Below are 15,604 nucleotides of genomic sequence, written 5' to 3' on the forward strand. Positions count from 1 at the left end.
AGTATGATAAATAACGCAATGAACACGTTGCAACTATAAATCATGCATGGCAAATGTTTCCACTCAAGCATATTCAAGCCACAATAAAAACTATATTATATTCTAATCATTTATTGCACTGTCAGTAAACCATCTACTGAAATTATGAAAATGTTTTGCAGTTAAATGTCAAAGGTAGCGCAGGTGTAGTCTAGTATTTATAAATCCGCTGCATGTCTAATTACACATGCAAATGAGCCACGTTATATTCCGTGTGTGACGTCCGTCCACAACTTGCATGGCAGGTGACTCCAGACAATGTCTTTATGTTTGAGTCCCAAGACTCATCACGGACTGAACATAAAGGTTTACAACAACTTTACCTTGGCGCCCGCCCTTCGCGTTATGCCCGCAGTTGAGCACAGGCGCGTGTAGTTACGCAACGTTAAACGCCTTTGTCACATAATACGCTGTTTTCCAGAATCAAGCTCAAGCCAAAGAAGACAAATGCGTAGATATTAAAGAAAACCAATTTGATATGGTCATTAGAATAATGTTGTACATTCGAATTTGAAAATTGCATCTTCTTAGGAAATGCATTTTAAGACAATAGAGGAAACAAGTAAACACTTGCCAAGTTATTGAGGAAACGTCCAAAATTTTCAACGTACACTTAAAGCTTAATTTTTTAGCTATTTTTTTACGACAAACGGTTCTGACTGACATAATAATAATATTTGTTACTATTTGATTTAATTGATTAAAATGTAATTTTATACTGATATGTGCAATTGTATTATTAAATATTTAACTTAAATGTCGCCCTTGGAAAGATAAAAATCTGGTTAATTTCTTTTTTTTCGTGTATATTTTTATCGTCCATTTAAAAGGCGTAAAAATATTCAATTTAAAACTGTTACCGTCTGTTCATATTAAACTAAACTGGACAAATGGCTGTATACTAACCACTTAAGAAAGTTTTTTTTTTAATTGTTTTAGTTATCTTTTTAAAGCTTCAGCTCTCGGCTATGCTGGCTTGTTTTAATACACTATGGTTGCTATTCCTGTATGATTGGACCTCCCCGGGATTTGAACCCGTGATCTCTTAGTTAGAGAGCCGTGACTATATTCAATAGTCTACGGAGGAGGACCTTAAGAGAGTTACAAGCGGTTTTCCTAAATTAAAACAAAATCATATGCTTTTATTAGAATGTATTTATTATATTAGATTTTGAAAACTGCACCTGTTCCAGAGGCAAACAAACTTGGTATAAAAAAAGAACGTATCAGGGCTTGAACGACCATTAATTTACCAGAAACAGGTAAAATATCCTTCAATCTATACATTGTTCTTAAGCTAACAACCACTTGTACACAAAGATATTTTACGTGGTCAAAAATTAATCTAATAATCAATTTTTGGATAGGTGAAAGAATTCAGGTTCCTTTTTTCCACCTTACATTGTACCACTCGTGATGTTTGAGTAGTTTTGAGTTTGGAGTATCGCAAAACTTTCTAGCAGTAAAGTTTCAACGACGTGCTACTTGTGTAAGCGTAGCAGAGCCGGTCAAGACAAAGCAATAAACTGCTGGCAGTGAGATGTTCTCAGACTCGTATGTGAATTTGAGTCACTGCTAACTCACATTACTTTCCTCGGCCTTTCGCGTTCACCTTTTCCTAATATGTTTTTTGCTAATAACTCCAACTTGGGTTGTGTAGAATCGTCTGTGAGATATATTATTGTGTTATTTTGTCCGACGCTATGCTAAGGGTGTGTAATTTATTAGCTTCCTATTGTGTCTTGAAATTACTGTTGGAAATCCAAAAATCTGCTGAAGCGAGAAGGTGGTATGGTTTGCGTAAGTATAATCCATTTTGAATGACTTTTCTGACCTCAAGAACCCTAGGACACATGCCCTAGGGTATATCAGAGTTCAGTATGTACTTTGGTAATATATGCTAGTGCACCGATGCTTTGATATGGATTAATACATTTAAAATCAGAAACTGATTGAATATATTTTTACGTACTTAATTATTTTAATTTATTTTATAATACATGTGGCACAATATATTATCAAATTACGGACAAGACGTTTGGTAACATTTTAAAAAACGGAGAAAGTCGTAAGGTTTTCATAAAATCAAAAGAGTGGAAATGCTCCGAGGTACTTGTAAAAACATAAGTAATTATGTATAATAAATATCTTAAATCGTATCATTTAGGCTACTTAATATGTATTGAAATTATTTCAGACTGCAATAACTCACTTGAAAATTTTCTTCTTCACATTTTACTGACTGTAATATAAATATATGATTACGTGTATAGTTTTTATATATAAACGTAGATATATTTAAACTTAGAACCAATCCTTATAAACTTTCATAAACGAATTTAAAAATAGAGTAAAATAACGTTGATCATGGCAAACATTTTCCGCATGCACTTGTAGAACACAGACAGGATGGCTGCGGGGAATAAATTGTCACCAAAGATGGATCACAACGCGAGTCGCTGTGACAGCCCAAACGTTTTTGTGTTTGTATCGGATATTTGCATGGGAATGTTATCTATCGACGCTGAGAACTGTGTTACATTTCACTTTCATGTCACGTTAAAAATAAAAACATTCACTTTCAAATACACGGACAAAGTTCGATGATACTTGACGTGCAGCATATTAGATGAAAGATCATTTATAATGTTGTTTTGAATCTTGAATTTATAAAGGTTCAAAGCAATCACTGTAAATAATTTGTATAGAATATATTTACGCCAGTAATGTTGCCTTATACAACGAATTGGTCCAACTTCGCCTCCAAAGTTCTGCTCTTCTGTTTTTATGACTTTAACCATCCTTTAATATTAGTTTTAATTTCATTTTTAAGGAGAGGCCGATTCCCTTTTAATCGTTATCCTGCCCAATCTCGTGAGCCACAGACCTGTGCGAGGATCTCATAAAACAGATAAGGAGTATATACGACTCAGTATAAGATCGATGGTACTGACTGATAAAAAGTGATACTGTCAAGGACAAGATGTAACTGTAACTCTGGCCCAAAGTCCAGCGTCTTAGACCGATAAGTAATCAGCACAGCCAAGTTGATAATTCTAGTAGATTACATTATAAAAGTAACATTAGATAACATTATAAACATAGTATGGTTATGAGGCGATGCAGGTCTTCAAAGAGCCGAATAATATTACCTAATTTAATAATAGCGTTACTTTTTTATACGTTTTCTGTATATTTAGCGAAGTCCTCGTTATAAAACATACCTGTGTACTTAAAATATACAAGTTAATTCGAATAATTCTTTTTTTTTTCTGTACATTACATTACATAGCTTAGAACATAAGATAATAAACATAAGAAACTTGCCGAGAGAATTAATAACACACTATCGTAACAATAAACCGTACAATAATTAAGAGTAAAATAGTTTTACGAACAATCCACAGCTAATTACACACATGCACATGCTCTGGATTAATCTAATTCAATAGTGGCTGGGAACTTGTATATCGTACATGTAATTCGCACATTATGCCGTGCATAGTTCTCCATCAGGATTTCAAGGAATGCAGTTAGATATAACTACACATAATTAAGATTCCTTGTTGCCTTACTATACGAGGTAATGTGGAGAGAGTTGCGTTATTTAATTCGAATTCTTATTTAATCAAATAATAAGTGATTAGTTCTGCTGAAGTACTTTGTTTTGTGTCTGATACAATTAATTATCGGAAATACTATTAAATACATGTTAGAGCATCTCAGTATCTACTGGATCAGAGCTTTTTTTCAAAATAAACCATAATAGGATTCGATTTTACATAATTTTTTCTATTCGCATACGTTTGTTTAAATAACTAAAATTATGTCTCATACATATACATACTCGTATATATTGATTAATGATGATCAGTTAGTTATCCAGAATCCAACAAGTATTATTTTTTTCTAGTGAATACAACTACATCATACATCTTTAATTTCTAAATGCTTGGACTTTCTGATCCCTTAACTCAAAAATTCCTTTAGCAATTGAGTTTATTTTTAGTAGCTATTGAGCATATAGATTCATTTTGGGTAATTTTCATCTAACTCTGTGTTTCAGTCACTATAATTTCAAAACTTTCTTAAAGCGTTGTCATATAACTGCCATTAGTCAGTTATTATGACTCAATTCCAAGACGACTTCATGTCACAGTATTAAAATATCACTAATACCGCCATTTTACTTCCACCGTAACCGGAACGTTCTCCCAGAATATCACTACGAAATAAGGACTGCGAACTGGCAGACGCTATCCAAAATGCACGCTATAACCATGTGACACCTGTGCAATGATACTTAAAACGCATATGATCGCGTTCAGCGTGATAAATCAGACAAATGAAATCATACACAGCTGACGACTTATCGATACCTGGTTTAATATTTTAGTTAATAACTACGTCAATTGTTAGGGTTTTCAGATACCCCAATAATTTATTTTAGATAAATAAGATTCATTGCATTTTATTACTGAAAAATTCGTTGAATAAATTATACATACATCTTATATGAATTTCAGTGTAAAATTACTCGTAGTTTTTAAAACCAATTTTCCCAGCTGTTTAGATTAACTAATGGAATAGCACAGATTATGACGCTCCCATATAAATTAAAACAAATCCATTGAAATAGGTATTTTTAATTTAAGTTTATTTGATTTTTTGTTTGCTTTGTTTCTCATTTAGCCACGAACTTCATCCCTTGATGGGGATCGAGTTACTTTTGTAATGGAAGTATGATGTTATTTAAAAACAGTAATTGGTTATATAAAGTTTACTATGTTATTGTAATGTTATGTGGTTCTTTGTTTATATTTCCATTCACGTTGCACGATTACAGAATTTCAAAGGCGAGTTGGTTTAAACCTTTGTTTGAAATGAAGATTGCATGATCCTTAGAAAGCACAAATCATTGATTAACTGGAGACGAGAGAACGGTTTGCAAATGCGGGTTCCGACCTAATTAGAACTGGTGTGATTGTACTGAGCAGTTTATTAATACCCGCGACTTCGAATACATCCCCTCTCTCAAATTGTCAGTACACCCATTCTAAACCTGACATAGCAAGGAACATGGATAACTATGCTATTGCAGCACCATCTATATTAATTGCAGCACCGTTTATTATAGTATTGGATAGTAGTTACTATTTAAACAATAAAAGCATGTAAGATCGTACAAAAATTCATATTCTAATAAGAATATGATTTATTGTTATGTGTGTATTTTTGTTTTTTTGTTTTTTTGTTTTTTATTCAAAAACATGCATAATAATGCATGTTTTTGAATTAGCGTTAGCGAAGCTATCACACGGGGGGCTGGTAATATTCCATTTCTGTCCATTTATACGAACGATATATTGAGAACAATACGTCCACACTTTAAATTTTGCATACATCTGCATTTCTATATAGACATATTATATGCTATATTTGTCTTACGGGGATATTACCATTTAAAAATGAAAATTTTGTAGACTTTTTATTTTATTTTTGTAAAGTTTGGATCTTGCTGGTTGCAATTATATATAATACATGCATACTCGGGTTTAATTTAATATGAAAATTATGTTCTTAAAACATGTTTATAATGTCTCCTAGCGAGTAAATACTAAGAATTTATCATATATGCTCCTGTCATTATACACTCATTGTTGAAATGTTGTATTGGCTAACCTTATATCACATCTGCTTTTCTTTCTTTGATCTGTGTTTTTTTCCTGTTGGCTGTTGCTTCTGCTTGTGCTATTGTTTACAAGTGTCAACTAATCATTTCAAAAAGGTTATATTTTGTGCGAAGTGAGTTGTGTATTACATTGTGATTGATCCATTGTATCGAAAAATAACTTTGTAGAATTTCAAACTCTAAAGTTTGGCAAATTTTTAGGTATTCTTTTTATAACTTTTGCCCTCTGTAACCATGATGGCAACGACAGACTTGCCGAATAAATACATTCGTAAACAAACCTGGTATAATTATGTCAGTAACAAGTGAGGTAGTAACGCATGTGGAGTTACAAAAATATATTGCAAAATATTTCATCATTGGACATCAAATTTTGTATGAAGCAATTTCTACATAAGCAAGAATGAGATTTGAATGACATTACAAGTCTATTCTTAAGTTTTTTCTGAGTGTCATTGGAGTCTACGCAAACTCAGTCGGCTGGCACAATTTCTCTTTTGTTTTTCGCGAGGTTATAAAATCTTCTTTTCTGTATGATTATATGCCTGTCTGCAGGGCATCTCAAGAACGAAATAAGCTACAGAGTTGAAACTTTGCATGCAACCTCAGCAAAGCCTGTTACGGAACAAGTCGTGTTGTGTATTCCTAACTCGTTGGGAAAATACACACATTGCGATATTTTGTATTATTATTGTCAGCAATTTCTAGAGAAAACTAGTAGGACTAGTAGGCTAGTAGGAAAAAGTTCTGAATTTGAAAAGATAAGCCATGACTTTTAAACATTTTATGCAGGTAAAGTGAATGCGTCTGAGCAAATACTCAAAGCGTACAGTGCAGCAGTTTATGAGAATCTCGATCATTTAATATGTATTCTAGTCTCCTACATCTTAACGTTTTTTAGATGCGTTGTAAAAGTAACGTCTTTGAACTTTTTGTGAAAAAAGACTATTGGCAGAGAGTAGGTCTGTTAAAATACACTGTTCAGTGTAAACAAGAAGCTATAAATTATTAATTAAGGTATTAGAGTGGAAGTATGTGTTTCTTAATGAGAGGTAATGCCTTCATAAAAATAGTTTGTACTCTTAAACATGAATGAAATGTTACATTTGCTGCTAGTTCACGTTATAAACTTTTTAATCATGTAAATTGCAAATTCCTCGTGATCTTAGATGATAATACATGTAGTTTTAGAAACCTACCATAGATTTCAACCGATGTTTCACCATCCCATTATTTATAGGCCTTTGTCACAGTTCAAAATATGAACTTACAGAAACTTCATAACGCAAAACTTATGTTTTTTAACTGTAAATTATGCACTAAAGAGAATGTATGAGTAGACTTTTAAATCTCGGTAATTTATGTCCATGATATTCATTTGATGGTACATATTAATTGTAGCAGAAATTAATGATGAGTACAAATAAGAATTTGCGTTTTAATGGTCTATCTGAAATCCTTAGAATTATTAGGTGAATCAAGATAGTTTCAAAAACCTGTATTGTTGTTTTAGTGGAATGTTATTCAGTGCCTAAAGAATGCAGGCATAGCGCAAAATGATTTCAGCATCCTGCTTCACAGGTGAATAGAGGAATGTTAACATATTCATATATTATTGAATGAGTTCTGGTGGAACCACTCAGAAGGACTAGATAAATATGTCTTCTCTTCTGTATTTCTGTATGTTGTATATCTGCACGATATCTAGTGAACATACTGATCTGTAAGCTTGAAATTTTCAGGAAGCTTCATTGTTATTCGGCATGATCAATTCTAACATGGTATGTCCAAAACTTGAATCCTAAAGTTTAAAATGAATTCTATCTTTTCTCGGGATATATCGAGAACGAATTGAGCAGAATATTTGAAATTTTGTATATTTTTCTATCAATAAATCTGCTTTGTCTGTCTATATGTTTAGTTTATTTTTTAATATTTTAAGAACTTATTAAGCTATGAACTTTTTATTTTTCTCTATTTATAAAAGACAAACTCAAAATATTATGCATGCCACTCTAAGGAGTTTGGCTGAGCTTTAAGAGCCTAATGGTTCATAGAATATCTAGAACGATTACGGTTATAGGCTTTAAATTTGGCATTCAACTTCATTTCTACATAAACAGCAATGGAACCGATAACGTACATGTCCCTCCATAGGATTTTACTAAACGTCACTGAAGCTTACCACTCAAGGAGCTATCAATGTATCTTCTGTCAGTCTGGTGGCTGGAAAATGTCCTTTCCCGTCTGACTATCATATGTATGTCAGTACACATAGCTTGATAATGAAATGAGCTTTAGACTTGTGCTTTTATTCAGCTTCAGAAAAGCTTGTAACGCGCCACGTGGTCAGCTTTACCTTGTATTAATAGATTTCTCTGAGTGTTCACAATTTCTAATCTAGAGTGATGTTGCTAATACCAGGTTTGTCTAGTTATATCTAAATTGGACGTGAACAGCTCATGGACATCTGTTTAACGTCATTACACCATATTCAAACATAATAACTTACATTACGACATTACACCGTCAGAGCTAGCAATATTTATTTTAAGACTTTATAACAGTTAATGTTCATTATACCTCGTTTCCTGACAAACTTTAATTGTTAATAAAATACTGTATTCTCATTGGTCAACATAATGTAATGAATTTATTTTATAAACTTCCCCACCTTTTACCTGAGAACAAAACAAATGTTGTAAGTAAACGATGAACTGCGGAGCTACATCCCTAGTTGATGAATATTCACATTAAAAATAAGAGCCACAAAAGAATGTTCCAACGTAAACTTCCATCTTGCGGGATTTACCTGAGTATGATGAAGTGCACAGTTTAGATCCCAAGCTCGCCATGTGCGGCTAGCCGGTGCTTTACTAACTAATATTCATGAGTTTCATTTTAATTTTACAAGCGTTCTTTATTTCCCGTTTATTAACAGGAAAATGTTCAGCGTACAACTTAACAACAGTTGGCGCATCTTTTTTAAAATTATTAAAAAATTGGTTTAGTACGATTGAAATTTAAATTCTTTAAAAATCATAAATGTTTCCTAAAGTAGGTTTAGAAGAATGTCACGTAACCTTAGACTGTACGCATTATCTATGCGTAAATATTACACAGTTACTCACAATACATCTTAACCTTGTCACTTCATGAAGTAACAACTAACGTTGTATTAAACTTAACGTAATTTTTTTTAATACATATTATAACAATTATTTATTATAATTTAAAAAATAGTGAAGATATATGATTCCTTTTTGACATAGGACAGTCACAATGTTATAGTAATAAAGCTGGTTAAAAATATAAAGCTTTACATTTTTTTCATTGCGAAACCGTTTTCGCTTGTAGAGCGGAAGAACATTTTCGAAGCGGTCGCAAATTGGCCCAAAGACAGAGGTGAAGTGGTAGAGTCGGAGGTGGTTTAGTCTGGAAAGTAAAACTGGTACAGTTCTGGATCGTAATGCGCTGGAAGTGATATCGTCTTAATTTTAAATGCATTAATAGAGAAAACTTCCTCATACGTTTAACAGCTCCTAACTATAGCTTTATATTTTATCTTAAATATTGAAGTTTTAACAAATGTTTTAAATGAATGCGATCAATAGTAATTACAAATTCTTTGCTCAACTGAGGAAAACTTATTGTAAACCTGTTGACAGATCATGAAAAGTTGAATTAATTGTTTATCAGGAAGAGAAAGTACGTATTTATTTGGTAGGTTAATGTAAGGTGTGGTTACTTTCTATTAATGTAAATAGTAAGGGGCTTCATGCTAGATTAAATAAAGTAAAAATAGTGTTTATTTAAGAGCTAAATGAAATGTACTTCAAGTAAATGTTGAACGAAAAGGTCTGAGATTATAATTACTGTTGGGACCGGCAGGTTTTCGTTTGAAGAAGAAAAAGGTTCCGGACTCAAGTTCGGAGGGAAACGTATTATTCTTAGAAAGCGAAAGTGGAATTGAGCTTATACTATGGCATCGTTCATTTTCTCACTGAAAATGCGTTTTCGAAATGTATACTGTACTGGTGGCATGAGCCAAAATAGGTAATCTGGAGAACGATTTGCAATGTATAAACTAGAAACGTTTTTTTCTCCCGATGGAACAGAAATAAAATTAGTCAAATCACCAATTTATCTCATATAGGCCAGCAATACATTTCTTAATCAATCAAAAAAATATATCTATCTTGGTTTTTCGAAAGATAAAAATGTAAGGAACAAACATTGGTGTAAATTACCTGTTCATCCTAAAACACTTCCACGTTTTCCTTTTCGATGCCTAATAACTAAAGTATAACCATTTTCTGGAATGACGCCAATTTAAAGCATAAGAGATAAAAAAATCGTAAGAATAAAAGTTGCTTAAAATAATTTATTCCAATTGTTTTGAAATCATTTTTAGTGTGTATTTGTAAAATACTTGACAATAAAACGTAATGCAAATTTAGGGAGTTCATTTTTATACACTATTGGTTGAAACTTGCCGGTGATCTTTCAAGCCATGATTAGTAACATTTCTGCACCAAATTTAGTTTCTTTGCACAGGTCACTCAAAGGCACCATTGCGTACCATCCAAATAACTCTTTTCGCTGCAGGAAAATGCGTGGCCAAAATCTTCTTTAGATCCAATAATTTGTGCAATTCTTGGAATTACAGCATCTTCAACTACTTCTTGATAAATCGGCATTGTTAAACTGTTGTTAATGAAAAAGAGCCTGCAGTGTGAACGGAAAATCCCCTCCGATATGTCCCCCATTTCAATTTTTTTTTAACCACAAGTTTAAATCAACGCAGGTTTCTCTGGAGACTAGAAACTACGCTTTGTACCTGTCTGAGTAACTAACCAAAAATTATGTCATTAATCACTAAAACATACTTTTCAGCCAATATTATGTAAAAGTGAAACCTTTAAACTAAAGGTGTATAACCTTAGCGAGGCAGATATATCTCAAGTTATTATTGTGTTAGCGATGTTTTGACACAGTCAATTGGAATAATTAGTAAAATATAAGTAGTAAAAGCGTAGAACTAAGTGGTCTGTATTGTGTATTGGAAATCTTTCTAATTTATTAGAAATATATTTCAACATTAAAATTAATCATCTCATTTATGTATGACACGTTATGCTTAATAAATTTATAACGTATTATGAAAGCAAATAAATCGTAAATTATTAAATATGTAGAATAATTCAACTAAACTTAAAAGATTGACAACAATTGTAGTTTGGTAGCATTTTATATTTGCATTCCAAAGCCTTTTAATAGTTTTTACAATATTTTATTACGAAACAAGTAATAATTGGGACAGCAATTATTATTCAGTCGACAATAAACATAACCACAACATGAAACGCTTCGATTGCCACGTTTAGAGTGACGCAATAACATTACAAGAGTGTCGCTGTTTGATTTATGTCAGGAAATCATTGTTGGATTCAATCAAACTGTCACAGGCGAAATGTGTTGTGACAGTAGTGACAGAATGGCGACTGACAGCGGGAGTCGATAAATGTCTAGGTTATTGTTTGCTTGTTAAGATAATTATTGCTTCCTGTACACTATTTGAAATATCGCTATATTAATACACGGCAAATTAGTGATTATATTAGATAACATCAAGCCTAAATACCAGTAATGTACCTACAAAAATATTTATGTCACTGTCGAATACGCAATTTTATATTATTTGAGAAAAACACCTAGTAAGAAAAGAAATAGCGAGAGGGACCTTACCAGTTCACATCGCTTACCATACGTGCGAAGATAAGTTGAGCTCTATTTTACCTTCCGCTTAGTGTTGTGGCAGAAACCTAACACTGTAACAGACTATATTTCTGGATTGTGCAGTCCTAAATAGATCCAGAAAAGTCGGTGACAAAGACGCTCAAAGTGATCACCTTGCATTGTTTCGACACCAGAGACACCTATGCTACAAATGAGCTCATTCTAGTTACCCGGCACCTATACAGTGTAGTACTACTAGATGCAGAGGTATTCTCATTGTTTCATAAGGTGCACATTTGAGTGTACTAAGATAGCTTAGACGTGATCTGAAAGCACGGCGGAGCAACAGAATTTTCTACACATAACGCTGGAAAGTGTTGATCCTATGCAAATAATGAGTTTACTTACTTACAAGTTATTAATTTACAAATATTGATATTTCTAGTACTTCCGATAATTCGAGGTTTTAATTTACAGATTTTAACTTTGTTATAATTATTCCAAATAAACACGTTTTTAAAAGTCCCCTAAATTGCTTTCCATTAGTTACAACTAATTAAATATTTACGACAAGGAAGCTACAGGGCTCTCAATTAAGAACGTTAATAGTACGTCTGCTCACAATTATTGAGGAAGTCACAAGCAAACATGCTCTAGTCACAGTAATTTAATTTTACAGGAGAGCAAATACAAACTTGTTACGTAAGACTATGGTGTTTAAATATAACAATAGCTCACTTATATATGAGCTTAGGTTATTGAAACAATACAATAAAAGACTAATCAGTTTGGAAAAAAGACGGTTTCTATGAAAACTGTAGGAAATACGCGGTTATGTACGTAATGAAAATAAGCTAATTTGCACGAAATCTGTGGACATAAGCTGGTTTGCGAATAATCAGGTGGAAGTAATCTGTTTGCACCTGATGAATTGATGTTTTCTCCATCAGGTGGATAGTTTAATCCACTCTTATTGGTTTGTTAGAAATAAGATGGTTTTCATAAACGTTTTTTATAAGCTGTTTTGAACATAACGGTAAATAAACATGATTTTACTATGTCTCATTCAGCACAAAATTTTTAATAATTCAAACACAATTGCATGTTTTTCTACTGTGGCTTAAGTTTGTTTGCATGTAACCTCAATTAGGGTCATATATAACTTGTCTCCATGTGGGTTGAGGGCTGAGAAGTGGGGTGATTAGGAAATATGTTCCAGGTTTATCCCAAAATACTTTAATGTTTATGCATAATGAAAATTATTCATAGGCTTCTACTGTTCAAATATGCTATTCTAGAGTTTTCCCGCAAAGGAGTGTACCGTTTCCTTATTCAGTTAAGTTGTATGAGATACATGAACGTTATAAAATGTTGCAGCAGCTAATCATTTATTTTCTACAGGTAACCGACTCAAAACCATTAATCATACTATCAATGGGCCAGTGCCTATAAAATAATTTGTCTTGTTTGAAATATGTATGAGTATATTTATTATATTTGAATACAATTGCATGGTTACTCTACTATTGCAAACGCGTTGTTTTAGTGATCTTTTCACTCTAGTGAAAAAAAGCAGGTGCAAAATCTTGGCCCCTTCCGAAACTGCCAGAATTTTGTCTTCTTCCAAACCAATTTTCATTCCGTCATTGGTTGTTTGTAGCGACTTATTTGGCCATTTGTGTCTCCGACCTGGACTACAACTACAGCACAAATATGACATCTACCATTCGAACTTGCAGACGGATGACTCTTCGTCCAAGGCTGTACTACACTGGTTTGATAACGCAACCGGTAAGGACTTTTACGAAAGTTCTATTTATTTTTAAATAATTATTTATATTTTGCGTAGACTATTATATTCTCACAGTATATTTTATTTTAGCCTAGAACCATGTATTTATTATGAATATCTTCTAGACGAGTACTGTGAGTCGATTTGCAAGGGCGTACAATATCAAAATGTAGATATATGTATGAGAATGTTAATTTAAAATCGAAATAAATCATAATATTTTAATTAGCCATTAAATAGTTGCAGTAAATAATACTTGCTGCCCAATACTCGTCACTCTCACAGCTCCCACCGCTATTGGCATATAACATAAGATTTGTATTTCGTAAATGAAGAAATATCTGTAATATCGTACCACATCCAACATACGTTAGCTCTGAGCTAACACTATTTCCAGAAAACTGCGAGTTATTTTCTCACTGATATACAATAAGTTCTGAACTATCCCTTTTCAAAAGATCAAGTTTGAAAGGATCCCAATCGGAAAACAAATACTACAATAACAACGAGCTTATCGTTCTGACCTCCCTTCCCGCGATTGGCAAAGTTTGATTTATTGGCTGGAAACCAACGGTGGAATTCAATCAAATTGTCACGAGTGAAATGTGGCCCGACCAGCAGTTGGGGGAGCGGTGTGGGTTTAAGGGAGGGGAGATTGATGAGAGACATCGGCCGCACTGTGTCTTCCCCCGCGATTGTCGGGCCCGTCAACAGCCATCCTGCGTGCAAGAGCTTGCACAATAATTGTTGAACACATCATACCCGGCTCTCCCCGCCAAGCCTTTTCATTCTTAGCAATTTTAGCTTTGTATTTGATCGGTCTGGTCGGGTTATCTACATGCATGCATAGCTTAAACACGTCAGTGATCAGAGTACGAAAGTGATAGAAATAATATTTAAACAATTGTAATTTATTTTTGATTCTGTCTGTCCTCATGGATCACTGGTATGTGCTAATATTTTGGAACTGATAAAGAGTGCTAAGGTCACCGACATGATTTGAATCTGTGATATCTCTAACAAAGAACTAAACTTACTTAGACCTCTCTGCCATCGGCTCTTCCAGTACTTCGAGTATATGACGTTATTAGTTTTTTTTTCTGGACTGCTTAAAAGCAAACAGATAGTCTTACTAATTAATCGGTACAGGCTTGTTGTATTGGGTCCTTTCAAAATACTGCACAGCTCTGTTATTATTATCGGTACAAAATTGGTAAATTACGATCTGTTCTCTGAGAAAGTTGTGTTCTCAAACAGTGTAGTGTTATAAACGTTACTGTACAGCAAGTGAAAATAACCATGGACCTTGGCTTTGGTGTAGAACCAGGTAACTTAAGATGTTAAAAACTTTCTCACCGTCATCAGGGGTTATATCCCAGTCTGATAATCTCCTTATTAACGTGGTGGAACAGGTCTAAAAGAGGGAAAGTAGTAAATCGTTAAAACTTGATGTGACGATAAATACGAGAGCGATCCTATTTATATCTGGGAAATTTATAGCGTACTAGCTGTTCCCCTTTGTTTTTGTTTGAGCAATTCTGGTTCAAGTGAATTATATTGTCAACGCCGATGTAGAGTTTACCTTGTTGACACTATCAAGAAAATCTGCCAAAAGTGTATGATTATAGCCATTGTACTCGTACATGTACTTAATAATAAAGTGGTCTAACATTCAAGCTATAAGGCCAAACAGAAATTCATTTGAAAGACAAATATCCATAAAAACTTATCGCCTTCACATTTTTGTGTGGGGTTTTATTATACACAACTATCTCGTAATTGTAGTTTACAATGTGCAGGCGCTTTGATAACTTATATATTTTGCAGCGCCTCCTGGTGGTGAGTTACATCAATGGGCATAGCATATAAACCTTCTAAGTGGAAAAATACATATACATACAAATTTTAATAATGACCGGTCAAAATAGTTTCTGAGTCTATAAAGGACAAAACACACAAACATTCATTTATATATATATACTAGCGGGCCCGGCGCGCTTTGCTGCGCATTTCAATAATTTTTTGCAAAAGTTGCCCGCGGCTTCGCACGCAATTTCCCGTTGAAAACAGTACACTATATTCACTTATTCTTTTTCTATCACATTCTAAAACATTGCTGAGATAATTGATAGTCGTTCCATCGTGAGCCTCTTGGGCGTATTATGAAGGTATGTACCATATTCCTGCCTCTATCTAGCTGTTACCCACGGCTTCGCACGCAAATCTTAAGAACCGAAGTCCTTATATTACTTAGTAAATTTTTTTTGTTACTATAATAAATTTTAGATTAAATTAGTTATATCTCCGATGCCACGATTGAGCCTTGCTTTGTTGTCTCGATC

This window comes from Homalodisca vitripennis, chromosome 5 (assembly GCF_021130785.1).
Source record: "Homalodisca vitripennis isolate AUS2020 chromosome 5, UT_GWSS_2.1, whole genome shotgun sequence".
Taxonomy (NCBI): domain Eukaryota; kingdom Metazoa; phylum Arthropoda; class Insecta; order Hemiptera; family Cicadellidae; genus Homalodisca; species Homalodisca vitripennis.